We start from the raw sequence: 21,058 nt of genomic DNA, 5'->3' as shown, positions 1-21,058 counted from the left end.
CCCACTGCCCATATCAAGCAAGGGCAGCCTCTGAAGACAACTGGCCTAAGGATAGTGCTGCCAGAACACAAAACAATGCATGCAACACACCCCAGAGACACTCCCTGAAGTGTCAGGCCACGGACACTAGATGACTTCTTCATAAAGCCATTAATTTCACAGCCATGTAACATAATGACCTTTTGTCACACAAAGAAGACAGATACTAAGACAAAATGCCAAGACAGAGGAATGTATCCCAAATGAAAGATCAAGATAAGGTCATGGCCAGAGAAATAGAAGGAACACTTCCGAACGCATTCTATGAGGCCACCAATGCCTTGGGTCCAAACTGGACAATGACACCGCTAAAATGGAGAACCACAGACCAATAGCCCTGATGAACCTGGATGCAAAACGTCTCAACAAAAATTAGCAAACCAGATCCAACAATACATAAAAAGAATTAGTCACCACAATGAGGTAGGATTTATTCCTGGGATGCAGAGCTGATTCAATATCTGCAAATCAATTGATGTGATACATCACATTAATAAAACAAGGATAAGAACCACATGATTCTCTCAATAGATGCAGAAAAAGCATTTGACAAAATACAGCATCCTTACTTGAAAATAAAAAAAAACACCCTCAAGAAAGGAGGGATAGAAGGATCATGTCTCAACATTGTAACTTCCATATATGAAAGTCCCGCAGCTAATACCAACTTCAATGGGGAAAAACTGAGAGCTTTCCCCCTAAGGCCAGGAACACGACCAGGATGTCCACACTCACCACTATTATTCAACATACTGTTGTAAGTCTTAGCCTCAGCAAGCAGACATCAAAAAGAAATACAAGGCATCCAAACCAGCAAGGAGGAAGTCAACTTTCAGTCTTCACAGACGTGATATGCTCTGTGGAAAATCCAAAAGACTTCACCAAAAAACTGCGAAGACTGATACAGGAATTCAGGAAAATCTCAGGATATAAAATCCATATATAGAAGTTGATTGCATTTCTATACACCAGTAATGAAGCAGCAGAGAGAGAAATCAAGGAATTGATCTCATATACAATTGCACTGAATACCATAAAATCCCTAGGGATAAACAAAACCAAAGAGATAAAAGATCAGTACATTGAAAACAAGAGAAAACCTACGAAAGAAATTGAAAAAGGCACCAAGAAATGGAAAAACATTCCATGCTCATGGATTAGAAGAACAAATATTGTTAAAATGTCAGTAATACCCAAAGTAATCCACACATTTAATGCAATCCCTATTAAAATTACACCAGAAATCTTCACGGAGCTAGAACAAACAAGCCTAAAATGTGTATGGATCGAAAAGAGCCTGAATAGCGAAAGTAATGTTGAAAAAGAAAAGCAAAGCTGTATGCATCGCAATTCTGGACTCTATGGTGTATTGCAAAGCTGTAATCATCAACATAATATGATACAGGCACAGAATCAGAACATAGATCAATGGAACAGAATAGGGAACCAAGAAATGGACCCTCTAACATATGGCAGACTAATCTTTGACAAATCAGGAAAGAATATCCAATGGAAAAGAGTCTCTTCAGCAAATGGTATTGGGAAAACTGGAAAGCGAGAAGAATGAACCTGAACCACGTTCTTACACCATACACAAAAATAAACTCAAATTGGATCAAAGATCTAAATGTAAGACAGGAAACCATCAAAATCCTAGAGAAGAAGAGAGGCAACAACCTCTTTGATCCTGGCCATGACAACTTCTTACTTGACATGTCTCCAAAAGCAAGGGAAACAAAAACAAAAATGAACTTTTGGGGCCTCATCAAGATAAAAAGCTTCTGCACAGCAGGGGATACTATCAACAAAACTAGGAGGCATCTGATGGAACAGGAGAAGATATTTGCAAGTGACATATCAGATAAAGGGCTAGTATCCAAAGCCTATAAAGAACTTACCAAATTCAGCACCCAAAAGACAAAAAATCAGTGAAGAAATGGATAAAAGACATAAATAGGCACTTTAACAAAGATGACATCCAGATTGCTGAGACATGAAAATATAGTCAACCTCACTCATCATCAGTGAAATACTAATCAGAGCCACAAGGTGATATCCCCTCACACCTCCTAGAAAGGCTAAAATTAACAACTCAGGAAATGACACATGTTGGCAAAGATGTGGAGAAAAGGAACCCTTTTGTAATGCTGGTGGGATTGCAAACTGGTATAACCACTCTTGAAAATAGTGTGGAGATACGTCAGAAAAACTAAAAATAGAATTACACTATGACAGAGCAATTGCACTAAGTACTTATCAAAGGTGCACATGCACTCTAGCTTGTAGCAGTATTATCAACAATAGCTAAACTATGCAAAGAGCCCAAAACACCAGTGACTAAGGAATGGATAAAGATGTGGTATATTTATATAATGGAATATTACTCAGCAATCAAAAAGAATGAAATCTTGCTATTTGCAACAATGTGGATGGAACTACACTACATTATGCTAAGCAAAATATGTCAAAGACACACATCATATGATTTCTCTCATCTGTGGAATTTAAGAAATAAAACAGATGAACATAGTAGAATGGAAGCAAAAATAAGATACAAACAGAGAGGGAGTTAAAGTATAAGAGACTCTTAAAACAGAGAATAAACTGAGGGTTCCTGGAGTGTTACTGAATAGGGGGATGAGCTAAATGGGTAACAGGCATTAGGGAGGGCACTTGGGATGAGTACTGGGTATTATATGTAATTGATGGATTACTAAATTCTACTTCTGAAAATGTATTCCACAATAAGGTAACTAACTTAGGCTTAAATTAGAAAAAAATACTAAAAAATACATAAATAAATGTAATAACATTAATAAGAAAAGTGTATTTAAATAGGACTCTTTCAATGGAAAGACCAAAAGTGAAACAGACAAAAAAGAATCAGAGAAAACATCAAAAACAATGGAAAACAACTAATAAAATGGCACTAAATATATTTCTATCAATAATAACTCTGAATGTAAATGGCCTAATGCTCCAAAAAAATGACATCAGATAGGGTGTCAGAATGGACAAACAAAACCAAACAACAACAAGAAAAACAAGACCTATCTAGATGCTTCCTGCAAAGGCTTATTTTGGACTAAAGTCATGTGCAGATTTAAAGTGAGGGAATAAAGAAACATTTATCATGCCAATAATGTCAAACAAAAGCCACTAGCAATACTTATATCAGACCAAACAGACTTTAAAAACCAAGGCTCTATTTTTGTACCCTGTGTAAAAAATACCTAATAGTGAAATTGCATGCTCTCAATATTTCTAGCAGCATTACCAATAAGAGCCAAACAATGGAGAGAGCCCAAGTATTCATCTACTGATGAAGATAATATAAAGAAGTTGTGGTATATGTGCATACACACACACACACACACACAAATATATATGTACGATGGACTATTACTCAGCCATCGAAAAGAATGAAATCTTGCCATTTGCAATGATGTGGATGCAGCTAGAATGTATTATGCTAAGCAAAATATGTCAGAGAGAGACAAATATATGATTTCACTCAGGTAGAATTTAAGAAGCAACAAAGATGAAGGGGAAGGGAAAAGAGAAGAGTGGGAAATAAACCACAAGAGACTCTCCATGATAGAGAACAAACTGAGGGTGGATGAAGGGAGTTGGGTGGGGGATGGGCTAGATGGGAGATGGATATTAAGGAAGGCACTTGTTATGATGGGTCTTGGGTGTTCTATGTAAGTGACGAATCACTGAATTCTACTCCTGAAACTGATAATGCACTGTATGTCAACTAAACTTAAATTAAAAAAAAAAAAAAAACTATAACAAGAGATGAAGACAGACACTATCTCATAATAAAGGGGACACTCAAACAATAAGATCAAACAACTGTAAAGTTTTATGCACCCAACATACAAGCACCAAATATATAAAGCAATTAACAACAAACATAAAGGAACTCGTTTATAATAATATAGCAAGAGTAGAGGAGTTTAAAATCCTACTCTAATCAATGGACAGATCCTCTAAACAGAAAATCAACAAGGGAACAATGGCTTTGAATGACACACTGGACCAGAGGGACTTAACAGATATATTCAGAACACTCCATACTAAAAATAGCAGAATACACATTCTTTTCAAGTGCACATGGGACATTCTCGAGAACTGATCACAGACTAGGTCAAAAGTCAGGCCTCAAGAAGTACACAAAGATGAGATCAGACGAAGCATCTTTTCTGACCACGAAGCTAAGAAACCTGAAGTCAACCACACACACACACACACACACACACGCAAAGGAAAGACCACAAATAAGTGGAGATTGAACAACATGCTACTAAATGAATAGGTCAACCAACAGATCAGTAAGAAAATACACTGAAACAAATAAAAATGAAAATATACTGGCACAAAACTTTGGAATCCGACAAAAGCAGTCTTAACATGGAAGTATATAGGAATACAAGCCTACCTTAAAAAGCAAGAAAGACACTTGTGGGGATGAGCACTGAGTGTTATGTGGAAACTAATTTGACAATAAACTATTAAAAAAAAAAAAAAAGCAAGAAAGACCTCAAACAGTACAAACTTAACTAAAGGAATGAGAAAAAAAAAAGCATGCAAAGCCTAAAGACAGCAGAAGGAAGGAAATAATGCAGTTTAAAGCAGAAATAAGTGATATAGAAACTTTAAAAAAAAAAAAAAGCACTACAGCCAATCAATGAAACTAGGTGCTGTTTCTTTGAAAACATTAACAAACTTGAAAACCTCCTAGCCAGATTTATCACAAAGACAGAAATGACTCAAATAAAAAAAAAAATAAGAGAGAAGAAATAACACCACCACAGAAATACAGGTAGAAGATAACATTATGAAAAACTATATGCAAACAAATTGGACACCCTGAGAGAAATGCATAAATTCATAGGAACGCATAAACTACCAAAACTGAAACAGGAAGGTATAGAAAATCTGAAAGCAGAAAGAAACTGAATCAGTAATACAAAAAATATCTCCCTCAACACACGAGTTTACGGCCAGATGGCTTCACTGATGCAATCTACCAAACACTTAAGGAAGAGGTAATACCTATTCTTCTCAAATGATTCCAAAAAATAAAAAAGAAGGAAAACTTCCAAATTCATTCTATGAGGCCAGTTTTACTCTGATACCAAAACCAGATAAAGACTCCACTAAGAACGAAAACTTCAGGGGGGCCTTGGTGGCTCAGTCAGTTGAGTGTCCAAATCTTAATTATGGATTAGGTGATTATGTTGTGGTTCTAGGGTTCTAGCTCCACGTTGGATTCTGCACTGATAGTGTGGAGCATGTTCAAGATGTTCTCCCTCCCTGTCTCCATGACCCTCCTTCACTTTTATGAGCGCACGCATGTGTGCGCGCGTGCACACACACACACTTAATCTCTCTACATAAATAAATAAACATTTAAAAATATGTTTAAATTTTTTAAAAATAAAACTGCAGGTCAATACCCTGGTGAGCATGTATGCAAAAATCCTCATTAAAATACCTTCAAATTAAATTCAACAATACATTTATAGAGTCGTTCACCATAATCAAGTGGGATCTACTCCTGTGCTGCAAGGGTGGTTCCACATTCACAGATCAATCAACATGATGCACCACAGTAATAGAAGAAAGGAGAAGAACAATAGGATGCTTTCAACAGACGTGGAAAAAGCATTTGACAAAATGTCACATCCCTTCATGAGAAAACCCCTCAGCAAAGTAGATCGAGACTCACCACACCTGCACATAATAAAGGTCATCTATGAACAATCCACAGCTAATTTCACCCTCACTGGGGAAAATTTGAAAGCTTTCCTCTAAGGTCAGGAAAAAGACAGGATGACCCCTCTCACCACTGTTATTTCACACGGTACTGGAAGTCCTAGCCACAGCAACTCGACAACAAAAAGAAACAAAAGGCATCCACATCAGTGAGGAAGAAGTAGAACTTTTGCTATTTGTAAATGACATGATGCTCCATACAAAAAACTTGAACAAATCCCTTAAAAATTGTTGAATGGATATGCGAACTCAGCAAGTGACCATACACAAAAATCATGTACAGAAATCTGCTGCATTTCTATAGACCAATCATGAATTAACAGAAAGAGAAATAAAGGAATCAATCCCACTGACAACTGCATCCAATATCATAAGATACTAGGAATAAACCTAACCACAGTGGTGAAAGACCTGAACTCTAAAGGCTCTGAAACACTGATGAAAGAAATGAAGGAGAACAAAAGAAGTGGAAATACATTCCATGGTCATGGATGGGAAGAACAAACACTGTTAAAATGTGTATACTACCCAAAACAATCTACACATTTCATGAAATCCCTAACTAACAAAACTTTTGTCACAGAACTAGAACAAATAATTCTAAATTTTGTTTGGAAACATGAAAAAGAAAACCAAAGTTGGAGACATCACAATTCCAGACTTTTGGTTGGATTACAAAGCTGTAGTGATCAGAATAGTATGGTACTGGCCAAAAAAAAAAAAAAACATACATATGTGTGTATGTATGTATATACATATATACATGTGTATATACGTACATATACACACACACACACACACACACGTGTGTGTGTATATATATATATATGCACAGATCAATAGAATGGAAACCCAGAAATGAACTCACACCTATACGGTCAATAATCCTCAACAAATCAGGGGGGAAAATCCAATGGAAAAAAGATAGTCTTGGGGTGCATAGGTGGCACAGTACTGAAGCACCTGATCTTGGATCCAACTCAGGTCATAACCTCAGGGTTCATGAGTTCACACCCCATGTTGGGCTCTGTGCTGACAGCGCAAAGCCTGTTTGGGTTTCTCACTCTCTCCATTTCTATCTGTTCCTCTTTAGCATGCTCTCTTTCTCTCTCAAAAATAAATATACTTTAAAAAGTCTCCTCACCTCCTCCCAAAGTTTTAGGAAAACTAGACAGCAACATGCAAACAACAACAACAACAACAACAACAACATACACAAAACTAAATTCCAAATGGATAAAGAACTATGTGTGAAACCTGAAACCATAAAAACCCCAGAGGAGAACACAGGCAGTAACGTCTTTGACAATGACTGTACAAACTTCTTTGTAGATATGTCTCCTGATGTAAGGAAAACACAAGCAAAAATAATGGGACTTCATAAAAATAAAAAGCTTCTGTCACCAAGGAAACAATCAAGAAAACTAAAACGCTATCTACAGAATGAAGATATTTGAAAACGACATCTGATAAAGGGTTACTGTCCAAAATATATAGAGATACAACACCTAAAAAATGAGAAATCCACTTAAAAATGGACAGAAGACATGAATATACATTTTCCCAAAGAAGACAGCCAGCCAGCCAAGAAACACATGTAAAGATGCTCAACAACACTGATCATCAGGGAAATACAATTCAAAAGTACAATGAGGAGACGCCTGTGTGGCTCAGTCGGTTAGGTGTCGGATCAGTGAGGCTCACGACATGATTTCATGGTTCATGGGTTTGAGCCCGGCGTCCGTCTCTGTGCTGAGCCTGGACCCTGCTTTGGATTCTGTGTCTCCCTCTCTCTTTGCCTCTCCCCCATTCAATCTCTGTCTCACTTTCTCTCTGAAAAGTAAATAAACATTAAAAAACAAGTACAATGAGATAACACCTCACATCTGTCAGAATGACTAAAATCAATGAATGATGAAACAACAGGTGTTGCCAAAGATGTGGGGAAAGGGAAACCCTCTTGCACTGCTGGTAGGAATGCAAACTGAAGCAGCCACTCTGGAAAACAGTATGGAGATTCCACAAAAAAAATTCCAGCAATTTCACCAGAAGGTATTTACACAAAGAATACAAAAATAATAGTTCACACGGATACATGCACCCCGACGTTTATAGCAGCGTTTCTACAGCAGCCACATTATGGAAACTGCCCCAGTATCCATCAACTGATGAATAAATTAAGGTGGAGTCTATGGAATGTATACGGAGGTAGTATATGGAATGGAATCTTATTCAGCCATAAAAAAATGAAATCTTGTCATTGGCAACAAGGTGGATGGAGCTAGAGAATGTTCTGCTGGGTGAAATAAGCCTGTCAGAGAAAGACAAATACCATATGATTTCACTAACACGTGGAAATGAAACAAAAGAAGGGGGGGGAGGAGACAGTGACACACAGACTCTTTAGGAGACAAACTGAAGGTTTCCACAGTGGGGCAGGGGATGGGTGAAACAGGTGATGGGGATTAAGAACCGCACTTGTGATGAGCACTGGGTGATGTGTGGAGGTGCTGCTCTATATTGTACACCTGAAAGTAATACTACACTGTAGCTTTACTAACTGGAATTTAAATTAAAAAATAATATAAGATTTATTACACCTACCCACCAGGTCTTCTCTAATTTTCAATTACTTCACTATGTGGAAAAAGAACCGTTAAATTTTTAAAAAGCATGTATAATGTGGGAGACAGTTTGTGTTACCTTGGTCTCTGGTTCCAGCAGGACTCAGAAAGTGGGTCCCAATTCATTCTTCTAGAAGATCCTGAGAGTGAACATTTCATGTATTCAAATCCTAACTGAATGGGGCTCCCATTCTTTGGAATTTGTCAGGATTTCTCCCCAGAAACAAGCCTGAATCTGGAACAAACCATCCACTGCGTCTATGATGGGATGTCGGGGGACCCCTGAATCCACGGATCCTTTAGTAAACTATGTCTTGTCCAAATACTGTCAGGGAAAGTGAGGAATGAAACACAGCAACAGCCCAGAAAATGCAAGGGACTGTGCTCTCACCGACCAGTGCGCCCAGGGAAACCACCCAGCGTCCAGTCCTCAGCACTCAGCCCAAAAAGGCAGCTTCTCTCTGGTGACTCAGGAGACTCCAAGAGGCTGCAATGCTCCCAAAGACTCTCCTAAGGGCTGGGGCGGAATCTGCTGGAAATGCAGCTCTGGTTTCTGTCCTGAGGCCCTGCAAAAGCCCTTCTTGCTTTCAGGTGCCCTGGGTCAGAAAAGCGGATGGGGCGCCCTCTTCCGGCCCCCACTGTGCACGCCGAGAAACCCGCCCCTCCAGGTTTGTGGTGCTCCCGCGCCATCTGCTGGCCACCGTGGGAATCCCTGCAATGTTGAAGGCCACGGTCGCTCAGCTGGGGCACTGAAGGTGCTCTGGGCAACTAAGCCTGCTCTCTAGATTAGGAAGGATCTTCGTGACAGGGCCTGGGACACAAAGAAATCTTTTCCTTCTCCTTTCTTGTGAGTGAAGAATGAAGCTAAATTTATTCATGTAATGACATCATTTGTAATGCTTTAAGCAAAGTTCACAGAAAACTAGAGCACCAATTTACACATGCTGAACAATAGGTAATTGTGTTTATGACCAAAATACTTAGATAAAAAAATTGACAGCTTTGGCTTGGAGACAAGATGGCAGAGAAGTAGGCAGCTCCGTACATTTCACTCTCCCCCTTCTCTCAAACGGAGAAGACCTGAAGTCATAGGAACCCTTACAGAATCCAGGCGGAAAGGAGAGGAAAGGAAACAGGAGGGAGGAAAAGGAGACAGAGTCCGCTGAGAAAATCTTATAGCATGAGTGTGAACTGGGGAAGATAAAATCGGGCCGGAACCGGAGACACAGAAAGAAGGGGAGATCCCCCTTTTTGGGGAGCTGCGGTGAGTTTCGGGGGAGGGAAGAAAGAGTGGCTGAAACTGCTCAAGACACTGTCCCTGTCACTGGAGAATAGAAAAACCTCCACTCGGGACACAGAGGGATCCGGTTTCCTGCTGTCCAGCTGACCCTAGGCAGACACTCTCGTCCCAGGCGACCCCCGGGGAAACTGCTCCCCGCTTGCCAGCTCAACCTGGATGGGATGCAAGTGGCGCCTGAAGCTGCACTGTTGTGCTTCTGGCTCGGCGGGACCCCCAGGGGGGAGGTGAGAGGCTTGAAACTACCCTGAGGGACTCACCTGCGAGTTTATACTTCAGGTGACAGGACACAGAGGGACCCGGTTTCCTGCTGTCCAGCTGACCCTAGGGGAGACGCACTGGTCCCAGGCGACCCCGGGTGAAGTTGCTCCTTGCTCGCCAGCCCAGCCTGGAGGGGACAGGAGCAGCGGCATCTGGCTGGATCCCCAGGGGGAAAGCGAGAGGCTTGAAACTGCCCTGAGGGGCTCACCTGCAAGTTTATATTTTAGGCAATATCAATGGGGCGCGCGGACTGAGACCTGGAAATGAGGCCTGGCTTCAGTTATAGAGCACAGCCCACCTTGGCTACCCCCCCAGCACAGAGAGATCACACCCAAAAGGGTGAGTTGCAATGCTTGGTTCAAGAAGGGCCTGGGGCACTGCCACTTTTCTCCCCACAACCACCAAGGCAGGACCCCCGTCCGTGGGATGCACTGGACCAAACCACGCCCATCCCCGCTAGAGAGCTGCTTTTTTTTTTTTTTTCTTTTTACCGGAGCCAGGGCAAGACCAACATGGATGCACTGCCCTGATTAAATCTGGTCACTGGCTTGCATAAACAGTCACATTTAATCCATTCTCTAGATGTAAATTTGATACCTCCACAGCTACCTTTTTATCTCTCTCACTCACTGGAGTAAGCAGACTATATAGTTTCTCTGAGTAACAGTATCGTCATTTCTTTCGCCTCCTCTCCAACCATATTCCCCTCTTTCTCTTTCTGAATTAAGCCTCTTCGTCTTTCTACCTAGTAATTTCATTTCCAATTTCACTTCCTCCCCGCCCTGTCATTTCTCTCTTTGTATATGCTCTTCCATCAGCACAGCATAAACCCGGCTCTTTATTTATAGCTGGGAATTGTGGTTCTATGCTGTAGACTGTCCTTTGTCTACTGGGTTTTTTCTTTATTCTTCTCTTTTCTTCTTTTTTCTTTTTTATGTATTTTTATTTTCATTACGTGTCTTCCCTCCTTCCTCTTTTTTTGTATGAGTCCCTTCCTTTTTTTCTTTTCCTTTTTCCCTTTCAGTGTGCATGTTTGTTGAATTTGTCTGTACGTTTGTATGCCTTTGTTCCCTGTGTGTTTGTCTGTCTGGTTGTTTTTCCAGGGCTACCTCAAGAAACAAGCCAAAGTACACATGGTGGAGAGTCCCAAATACCATTATGACTAGGAAAATAAAATGACCAAAGTCTCAACAAGAAAGACCAAGAGACACCATTCAAAGAACACTTTCTGAATGGACAGACCCTAGATAGTCAAAGAGCCTTCTTTGGTACAGCAGCACTTGCAGGTGCAGAGTGCATAACAAGCTAATCAAAATGACGAAATGGAAGAACTCTCCTCCAAAGAAATTCTAGGAAGAATTTACAGCTAAAGAACTGCTCAAAACAGATACAAGCNAAACCGAGGCCTGATGGGGGTGGGGGGAAGGGCCAGGGGGTGATGGGTATGGAGGTGGGCACTTGTTTGGATGAGCACTGGCTGTTATATGGAAACCAACTTGACAATAAACTATTTTTAAAAAATTGATGGCTTTGAGAGAGAGATAAAGGCTTCCAGTATGGAATGAGTAAGGCAATGGAAGCAAGTCAATTTTGTAGTAATAGTGTTGCATGCTTTCCCATGAAAGGTCACTTGTGGTGAAGTAAAACATAATTTATATACATATGGAATGACTAGGATGTATGCCTAAGACTAATACAACAAATGTGTGATCAATCTTTCGATTAAAAATTGACATCCTTTACACTATTTTTAATTTCTCCTTCTTGCCATTAAAAAAGCATTTCTTGGGTGTCTGGGTGACTTAGTTGGTTAAGCATCTGACTTCAGCTCAGGTCATGATATTGCTGTCCATGAGTTTGAGCCCTGCATCGGGCTCTGTGCTGACACCTCAGAGTCTGGAGCCAGCCTCAGATTTTGTGTCTGCCTCTCTTTACACCCTCCCCCATTCAAGCTCTCTCCAAGAAAGAAAAAATAAACCTTAAGTAATTTGTAAAACTCATTCCTAATTTAGAGTATATGAAATTCCACTTATACCATATTCTCTAACATCACCATCTTGATGTTGAGAACTTATCTGAAAAGTCACCAAGAATGTCTTTGATGACACATATGTGACAAGGTCAGAATGTGACTTACAGGGAGCTACACATCTGTTATGAATTTACTGTATGTATACTTGGCTAATATTTTCAATGAAATGTACTTTAGGGATACAGATGGATGAATTACTGTCCATCAGGCAGATAGGTCAATTTCCTATAAGACCATTAGGCCTTCAATTACTAATTGCTATCTCTTCATAATTAAAAGAGAGATGGGAAAGGAAAGTGTCTTCTAATTTGATGTAAGAAAAGACTGTGGTGTTTTATTTATTTATTTTTTAATGTTTTTTTATTTATTTCTAGGAGAGAGAGAGACAGCGCGAGCAGGGGAGGGTCAGAAAGAGAGGGAGTCACAGACTGAAACAGGCTCCAGGCTCTGAGCTGGCAGTCAGCACAGAGCCCGACGCGGGGCTCGAACCCACGAACCGTGAGATCGTGACCTAAGCGAAAGTTGGACGCTTAACCGACTAAGCCACCCAGGCGCCCCAAGACTGTGGTGTTTTAAAGGGTTCACCTACTGTCTAGCATCCTCAGATTGGCGGTGGACAGGAGGATAGCAATCTACTATCTTGATGCACATTTCTAGCTCCAGAGGGACAATATGAGCCTTATGTCAAATACATTTGATCAATATCAGCAGTCCACCTCTGCCAGGTCAGCCTGAAGGACCTGGAGGCAACACAATGCCTGATGCCCGGGTTCAGACCATGATGAAGGCCAGTCAGTGTGGGGGGAATGCAGCAGAGCCTGGGGCACTGAGGGAGATGGTTCAGGGTCACCTCCCCACAGGGCAGGCTCTGGTGTTTATCTGCCAAAAAGCAGCACATTCTCCCTCAAGACAGCCCTCTCCACGACAGAACATGAGGCTGAGCCCCACAGTTCCAGGAGAAATGACAGTTTCAAATGCAATGGCCTCTGCAGACCTGGGCTCCAGGGAAGTTGGAGTCACAGAGCTCTGAGTCCATGATACCAGCCTTTTCTGCCCCAACACTCAGAGCCACTTACTACATCCCCTCTCCCCTGGCCCATGTCACCGTGTCCACATACCTGGACCAGGTCCCTGATTCCCTCCTTGCACTTCCTCTTTGTCTCTGTTTCTCTCTAACCCTGTCTCTGTGTCTTCTTTTCACTTTCAACGACGTGCCCAATTCCCCCATCACTCACCTAGTCTCTCTCCCTGGTGAGAGAGATCAGGGCCTGGCTCTTTCTCCACCTCTCCCCAGGCTTCAGGCCATCTGCTCTGTGCATGCAGCCCTGTCCAGGAGCACAAGGCACTCCTGTCGCACCCTGTCTCCTGTCATGTTTTGTCCCAGGCCCTGATCACAATGGATGAGAATCCCCCGTACAACAGCTGCTCATGTTGACATTTACTATAGCAATGCTGGCAGCAAGGTGGACAGCCAGACATTTACCCTTGGTCGCCCAGCCATGACCCAAAAGCTGCTGGAGGGCTCACTGGTTCCCTAAACTGAGAGGAAAAAGGGGCCTGCGGGGCTCAGGGTCCCTGGGGCCAAGTGCACTGGATTGGCTGGTGTAGGAGCCATATGCTTATACCCAATCTCCTGGGTGGTGTACAAGGAATCTATCTCATACCGTTGTCCTCTGCCCTCCCCATCCCTCAATAAGGCAACAGGGGGAGGTTTGGGGGACATCATATGACTCGCCATGAAAATCTCTGCCATTTGCCCCCTTGGAGGCCACCTGGATTAGTGCTACTGGGAGCAGCTGGTAAGGTGGAGAAAGGCACAAGAGCTGGATTCAAGCAGGGCCTCCTTACTGGTCTCCTGAATCCATTCTTCACCATCACAATAGACCCTTTCCTGGAGACAGACATCTGCCCTGCTCATCAGCACAATCCACAAACAGCAGACACTATGTGCTCATGAGGATCTAGCTAAAGAATTCACCACCACCGCCAGAGCTCCTAGAGGATGTGTCCAACTTCCCAGATGGAACTATGGGTCCCTTCTAGGAAATACAACCCCAAGGAATGATCCATCTTCTTCCACCAATACTACACACTCTACCTGTTTTAACTGTGTGTACAGGAACTCCAAAGTGTGCACCTGATGGGGAATGAGTGTCGATTTTCCTGGAAGCAGACCCCGACACAGAGGCACAACAGTGATGAGTGTATTAGGGGACGCTAAGAAGTCTAAAGTGCACGGAAAGCGTTCGGACCAAGGGACAGATTAGACATCATCTCTAAATATATCATCACCACGGTTGGTCTTCTTCAAATTTCAAACTATTGTCCTCGATGTCAAAGAGATTTTGAGTTACTACAATGGGATCTTCTGTTCTTTTCCATGCATTTTGTCTTCAACAATATATGTGTGACCTTCGATGAACACTTAATTGTGTGGCTGCATCGGTGCTTGTAATGGAAGAGGATTGTCTTCAGATCTTAGCTACAGATCCCTGAATGTACACATTCTCACTTATCTTTTCCTTCTTTGTATACTAGGACCTGGATTTTAATAGAAAAACACAGGGGTCTTTTGAAACAGGGATTGCCAATCCCCCAGCCTTAGTTTAATAAAACTGAATGAACATCTGTTTCTGATCTTCTGCGTGAAGATATACTCATTTCCACACTGAGAAGGGTGAGTGCCCACTCATCCCATACATTTTACACATTCTTCACGTGCTTGATCCCGTCTTCATCCCACTGACCTCAGAAACCAGCACTGTCCCGACCTCTCAGATAACAAAGCTGAGGCTCTGAGATGGCCCCACTGAGAGCTGGTATTAGGGCTGAGACAGCAGGAACACAGGCAATGCCTCAGGATATTGTGAGGGAAGGTTGGGAGATGCAAACCTGCAGGCAGGGTGGTGACAGCAGATGTAGGGGTGCAGAGATGGGAGTCCAGCAGGGGTGGTTACTGGTCAACCTTAAATTCCCCACTGAGACTGGCTCAGGCTGGAGGCCAAGGAAACCACTCAGCAGATCTATAAACTTTCTTCACATTTAGTCCCACAGAGGCACACAAACTTAGGCAGACAAGCATCCCATAAGAACCAAGTTAAACTATGAATCTCCAGGGCATTCTTTCACACAGATCCAGGACCTTCAGAAAACCAAGGGAAACAACAGTCTTTATTTAGATAATGAACTAGGTGCACTTTGCCCACAATGACATTCCAGCGATGATAACTGAATGAACTGTGCTTGAACCCATGTGGCAGCTCTGTGTGGATCTCACGCTGCCCTCACACTCCCTGCCCAGGCTGCGGGCCCTGCCAGAAATGGCCTCCAACTTCATCTCAATGAGTCCAACACCCTCCCTCCTGCACCATTCTCAGCTTTTCCTTCTCGTCCACAGTCTCCAATTCATTCCCATGAGATTCACGTCTCTGGCTCTTGTACTTGAGAACCCATTCCTCGAGCTTCCACTACTGCAGATCAGAAGCTCCATATCATCTAATGCACATAACGCTCTCCCTGTTAGGATACCTGAAGCCCCTGACGGTAGGGGTGTGCCTCATCTCTCACAGAGCCAGGAACATGGACTCTGTACAAGGCACATCTGAAGAACTGCATGGCTGCTTTTCTATAAAAGGCTCTTTCTGTCTCCTCAAGAGACACCTGCAGCCCAGCTCAGTAAGAGAAAATGACACAGTCCAATATATGTATGTCCTGAGAAACTGAGGAATCTTAACAGTGTCCTCAGCTAGCAGCACCCTTGCATTTTAAGGCCTGGGAGCCCAACTCTACCTCTTCTCGAAGACTCAACAAGACACACCTGACATGCTGAACAAGTGAACTCCTACTGTTCAGATCATCTTACAAATAGTCGAGGTGGAGGTAGTAGGTGCCGTCCCAAGGACACCAGGGAGCTACAGGTGGCTTATAGAGCCTATGAACGGTGATAAAAGGGGAGTCTGTGGGGAAGGGCCTGCAGAGCGCTCCTGGTAAAGGGGGAGGTCCTCTTGTATCCATAGGGACCTACAGAACACAAGGGACAGGTATGTTGGTATGACAGAAGCAGAAATGTCCACCAGGAGCTAAACACAATATGGCAGGTGACAGCACCAGGCCCCTTGTTCCACCATAGGTTCTAGAAGAACAGAGCATCCGTGCCAGAAAACTCTACCCTCCCACGAGGTCCCAACTACAGTCTGAAGGCACCAGATGCCATGAGGAGAAACTACTGCCACCACATGTCACTGCCCATGTTAGCAAACGCAGAAAGCCAAGGCAACCTGTTCGAGAAGACTGATGGCAGTAATACTACTCTAATAAAGGAACATATTCTTGTGAGGGGGACATCTATGTCCAGGACCCCTCTGGTGTCCTCTTGCATCACATCTGCAGACTTTTCATTTGCACATTGAGAACAGGCAGAACATGAAGGAATCAAAAGCCCAGCACCACACAGAGATTCAGAGCCACGCGAGGGTCAAAGCTCGGCCTGCTTGCTGATGTCTGTCCTCGCTCTGCTTCCCTCCCTGACAAAGGCATCTTCTCTGCAAGACCACAGAGACCTCTGAGGAGATGGGGAATCTGGGAGTCTAACAGGGGGACTTGAAATGGGGTTTCTGAAATATATTACCTGTGCACGTTCATTGGTCTCAGGTATGTTTATCTTAATTCACAGATAATTCGGATTTTTTTAAAAAAATTTATTTCTGAGAGAAAGAGACAGCATGAGCAGGAGAGGGAGACACAGTCAGGCTGACCTGAAAGGCCTGTGGTGCCATCACTGCATCTTCTCCAAAGACTCAACAAGAAAAAAGATGCAACGTGTTTCATGAGTCTACTCATACTGTTCAGATCATCTTTCCAGATGGTGCAGGTGAAGGTGGACGGTGAGGTCCCAGAGGCCACCAGGGTGGGGGGCGGGGGGTGGCCTAGAGCCCATGAATGGTGATAAAGGGTAGCCCATGGGGTATGGCATGGAGGGCACTTCTGGGAAAGGAGGAAATGCTCTTGCAGCCACGTTGACCTGCAGGACAGAGATTAAACTTTTGAGATGTATTAGGGTAAAAGGTCAAAAATCCAACACCAACACCAACAGTAACATAGCTGACCCCCTATGAAGCAGGAACAGTTGCCTTTCTCCCTCCCCTCTGCCTGGTTTCAACAGGGAAGCCTCATATCACAAAACTCTACCCTTCCCACTGGATCTAACCTAGAGCTTCTAGGAGTTTGAGGAGCCAAGGCGGTGCATTGCTGGCAGCATGAGCAGTACCGGCTGTGTCTGCAAATGTAGGGAAGGAAGTGGCCAGTCCTAGATCAGAGAAGATAATTCCAGACTCCTAAAGAATGTCTCTTCCACACACACAGGCATCTATTTCCAGGACTACTCTCCACCCAGTTCTTTACCACCTCAATGGCTCCATTTTGGCATATTAGGTGCAGAAATAAGGACGGGGAATTATGGTTTCATATCATTCATTTACATCCATCTCCAGTTAATTTTTATGAGTGGTTTAACCAGGAGACAAGTGAGAACCTTCTGCAGGCCTTTCATGCCCGAGCTCTGATTCTCAGAACTCTGCAAGATAAGTATGGCCACCCTGCTCTAATGTAAGGAAACAGGCTCTAAGAGGAAGGAGGGTAAATGGCTTACAAAAGGTGAAGCAGGAGTTGATACCAGGTCCTGCTGGCAGTCTCTGCTCACCTCACTCCCCCTCTGGACACGCTGCCCTAAGCCACAAAGATCTATGGGGAGATGACATCCCTGGAGCCCCCCCAGGGGAACTGGGAAAGTGTTTTCCGCAGAAACAGTGCCACCTACAGGAAAAGTTATAGATGCATGTAAATTCACAGGGAATGCTGAATTTTACATACACTATGACATACAGACTAATTTTGCCCAGTGGAAAAACATGTTAGGACTTTGAAATGACAGGACTAAAATGAATATGTTCTGATATCAAAGTGGAAAAGACAGATAAGGTATCAATAGGAGATGCCAGCTGTAACAATTACACAGGCCAAAGAAGAGCCCGGTTACATGAACATGGCATCAGCTCTTTTCCAGAAACTGGCACATCAGACCTGACTTTCAGTCTCTATTCTTTCAGTTCTAGTGTATGTTTTCTACTGCGAATGTGTCTTCCCAGATAACTCATAATATTTTTACTACTTGAACAGCTGCGGTGACTCAGCAAAAGTGCATTTCCCCAAAGAGATGGGAAAAGTGACGAATTATGAAATTTGGAACGAAATAAACTTTGAATAAGAGCATTCAAAATTGCTAAGCACCTCTCAGAAAGTTGGGCTTTTCATGTTTTTCAGTTAGTGAGGATTACAAGGGATGTAAACACCTTAATGACTAACTCTGAACAGAAAAGGAGTAAAACAACAATAATGTTTTAGTTCCCAGGAACATTCCTATGAAAGGAGGTCTGGAAGAAGTGAGCCAGCCCAGGAGATGTAAGTGTGGAGCGAGATGCCATCCTCCTCATGTTAGTTCCACAATCACACTGTGACTGTCCTGTGGTCCTCAGCCTCTAAACACTTACGGCTTCTGGAGGCACTACCAAGGATGACAAGCTAAGAACAGAGAGCTCTTAGAACTAGCACGGATGACAAGCTAAAAACATAGGCTCTTGGGCAAGAGTTTTACTCTTTGTAAAGTAAATAACACCATAGATATACCTCAGAACACACAAACTAGAGACAAGACCAGGAGAGAGTGCTGTATAAAGAGAGAAAAGTTTCCAGAGAGAGTTACAAACGAAAATGGTCACATCATTTACCTTGAACTTCTGTGTGTCCAAAGTAGGGACAGGGCTGTTGCTCCTCATGGAAGCTGCACCAGGTTCTGCATTGGATAGAAGCCAGAGAAGGGAAGGAGGTTTATCCTGGCTTGCATAGACTGGATGAAACCCCCCCCCCCCAAAAAAAAATCCTTGCCTTCCTCCACCATCTTACTCTGCTTCCTACCAGGTCCATTTCCAGACACAGAGGGTTTCCCACGTGGCACAGGTGAACCCTTGGGACTCCAGAGGAGCCTTGAGGAAGGCACCAGAAGGCGTTGGTTGCATATTTGATAAGCAACCAACTGTGGACAGGTCAGGGCTCAATTCATTGGAAATCGACACTAAAAGAAGGTTTCCTAATACACATCATGGGAAATGACAATTTATCACAGATTAAAATTTGAAGGAAGAATAGCTTAGTATAATGTCAGTAACTGTCAGCATGAACAGCACACTGTCCTTTTCTACAAGGCATGGGTGAGACTTTTCAAATGTCTTACTGTGTATAGAAACTGCCGTATGTATCTGACAAGGGTTATATAAGTATTCATGAACAGAAACTGCCTTGAAGAGACCAATACTACAATAGTGAGAAAAGGAGAGGTTAATTCTATGTGGAATGATTTGCAAAGTGTTAGAGTCACACTAATAAAATAACATTAGAGGAGTGAAATGTCATAGGATTTACTTTACTAATGGGGAACTATAGTTCCCAATACACAAGAAAAACTTTTTAAAGAATAAAGGGGCCTCCAAAGAGAGGAAAGAAACGTCTGCTTTGTTTATAGAAAGCAGATTTTCCGTGGAATATTTATCCAAAAGGCAAACCAATAAGCTAATCAGGACATACAGCCTCTAATTCATGCCATTGTTCATGTTATTAATCTGAAACGAAAGAAAAATACTTCAACATTGTCTCAAGGTGGAAAGGGGGCTGACCCACATCCGTTCTAGCACCCACTCTCCAGTTACATGGAACCGGGAAGTTGCACGGGGACCCAGAGATGGTGGAGGGGCATGAGACCCACCACTCACAAGGGACAGACCCAAAGAGCCCTGCTGGCTGGGGCCATCTGCGACAAACAGTGTCCTGTCACCACTGTGAGACAATCTGTGCCCTCTAGTAATCACCTGGGATTGTTTGTAGGAGACCGAACAATGACATCCACTGAACCAGAAGCCGATTGTGTGGATGTTGCCACAGAAGTTAAGCTACTGCATTTCACAACGTGCTCCTTACGTCTCCATGGAGGGATCTCCCTGGCAGGTCCTCCTGCCATTGGTTTGTGCCTCCTGGATTCCTCTGGAAGCCTCGGTCTTCGGATGACTTCCATTCTGCAAGATCGAGATGAATTTGTTTCACCAAGAGTTACCACGCCGAGGACTCCACTCAACACCAAACAGTTTAGTCTTTTTAAAAACCTCACGATGCCCTTTACAAGACATATGTCAAAATCCTGTCCCTGCATTTCAAGTAAGCAACCTCCCTGCTCTGTTCTACCACCGCACTCTCCAGATCACAAGCCCTGAGCTGGGAGAGAGAAACATGTCCACGTTCAGCTGTGGCAGAGTGTGCACAAGAAGAGAAGAGGAAAACGTTCTTACCTAGTTGTCCTGAGCCGCCTTCTCACAAAGAGCAATCTGAAAGAGCCAGCACATTAATGAAAACGCACGTGGAGAGATTCAGTGGCCCGTTATGATCATCTGCGTTAGGTGCTGAAGGACTCAGGAACTACTGGGCTGAGCGCAGGCTACCTGGTTTCCAAAGGTGAGCTCTGACTGCTGCAGCTCTTCTTGTGTTTCTTCTACTCTTCTCCTGGGAGTGACGATTGCTTTCATCAGATGAATCACCATGTTGAGGGTGACAGTAATTGGCCCAGGTTTTCATTGTAAGAAATGAACTCTCATACACATGGTCAAGTCTTATAAGACACATTTCACATGAGAAGGAGAGTACAGAAAGCCCAAAGGTATCGCTACATCATCTTGTATTTATTATTTTCAATTCCAATGGGGCTCTGCATTGACACGGTCTCCTTACCAGAGGTGACAACTCCCTGTTATAGATTACCACTGATAATTCTGCAATGGGTATCTTTCATCATAAAGTTCAAGTCTTATTTTCCTTAGATCCTTATCATATTTCTCCTGGCTACAGCAAGGGAGTCTCTAAAATGGGATGGTCATACTTGTTGATGTGATTCGTCATCCACCAAACCGCTTCCTGGGGTTTATG

At 43.0% G+C, this 21,058-nt stretch overlaps 1 long non-coding RNA gene across 1 annotated transcript; it reads right to left on the bottom strand.

The window, feature by feature from the left end:
- Positions 1 to 16,750: 16,750 nt before the first annotated feature.
- On the bottom strand, positions 16,751 to 20,723 carry LOC144235550 (uncharacterized). The gene is made up of 4 exons (XR_013336248.1): positions 20,428 to 20,723; positions 19,954 to 20,157; positions 18,820 to 18,884; positions 16,751 to 17,057 (listed from the first exon to the last, which is right to left on the bottom strand). It is a non-coding gene; the product is annotated as an uncharacterized LOC144235550 (long non-coding RNA).
- Between the last annotated feature and the right edge of the window lie 335 nt (positions 20,724 to 21,058).

The sequence above is a fragment of the Crocuta crocuta genome, unplaced genomic scaffold (genome assembly GCF_008692635.1).
Source record: "Crocuta crocuta isolate KB4526 unplaced genomic scaffold, BGI_CrCroc_1.0 scaffold205, whole genome shotgun sequence".
Taxonomy (NCBI): Eukaryota; Metazoa; Chordata; class Mammalia; order Carnivora; family Hyaenidae; genus Crocuta; species Crocuta crocuta.
This window is presented reverse-complemented; position numbering and strand designations above follow the sequence as displayed.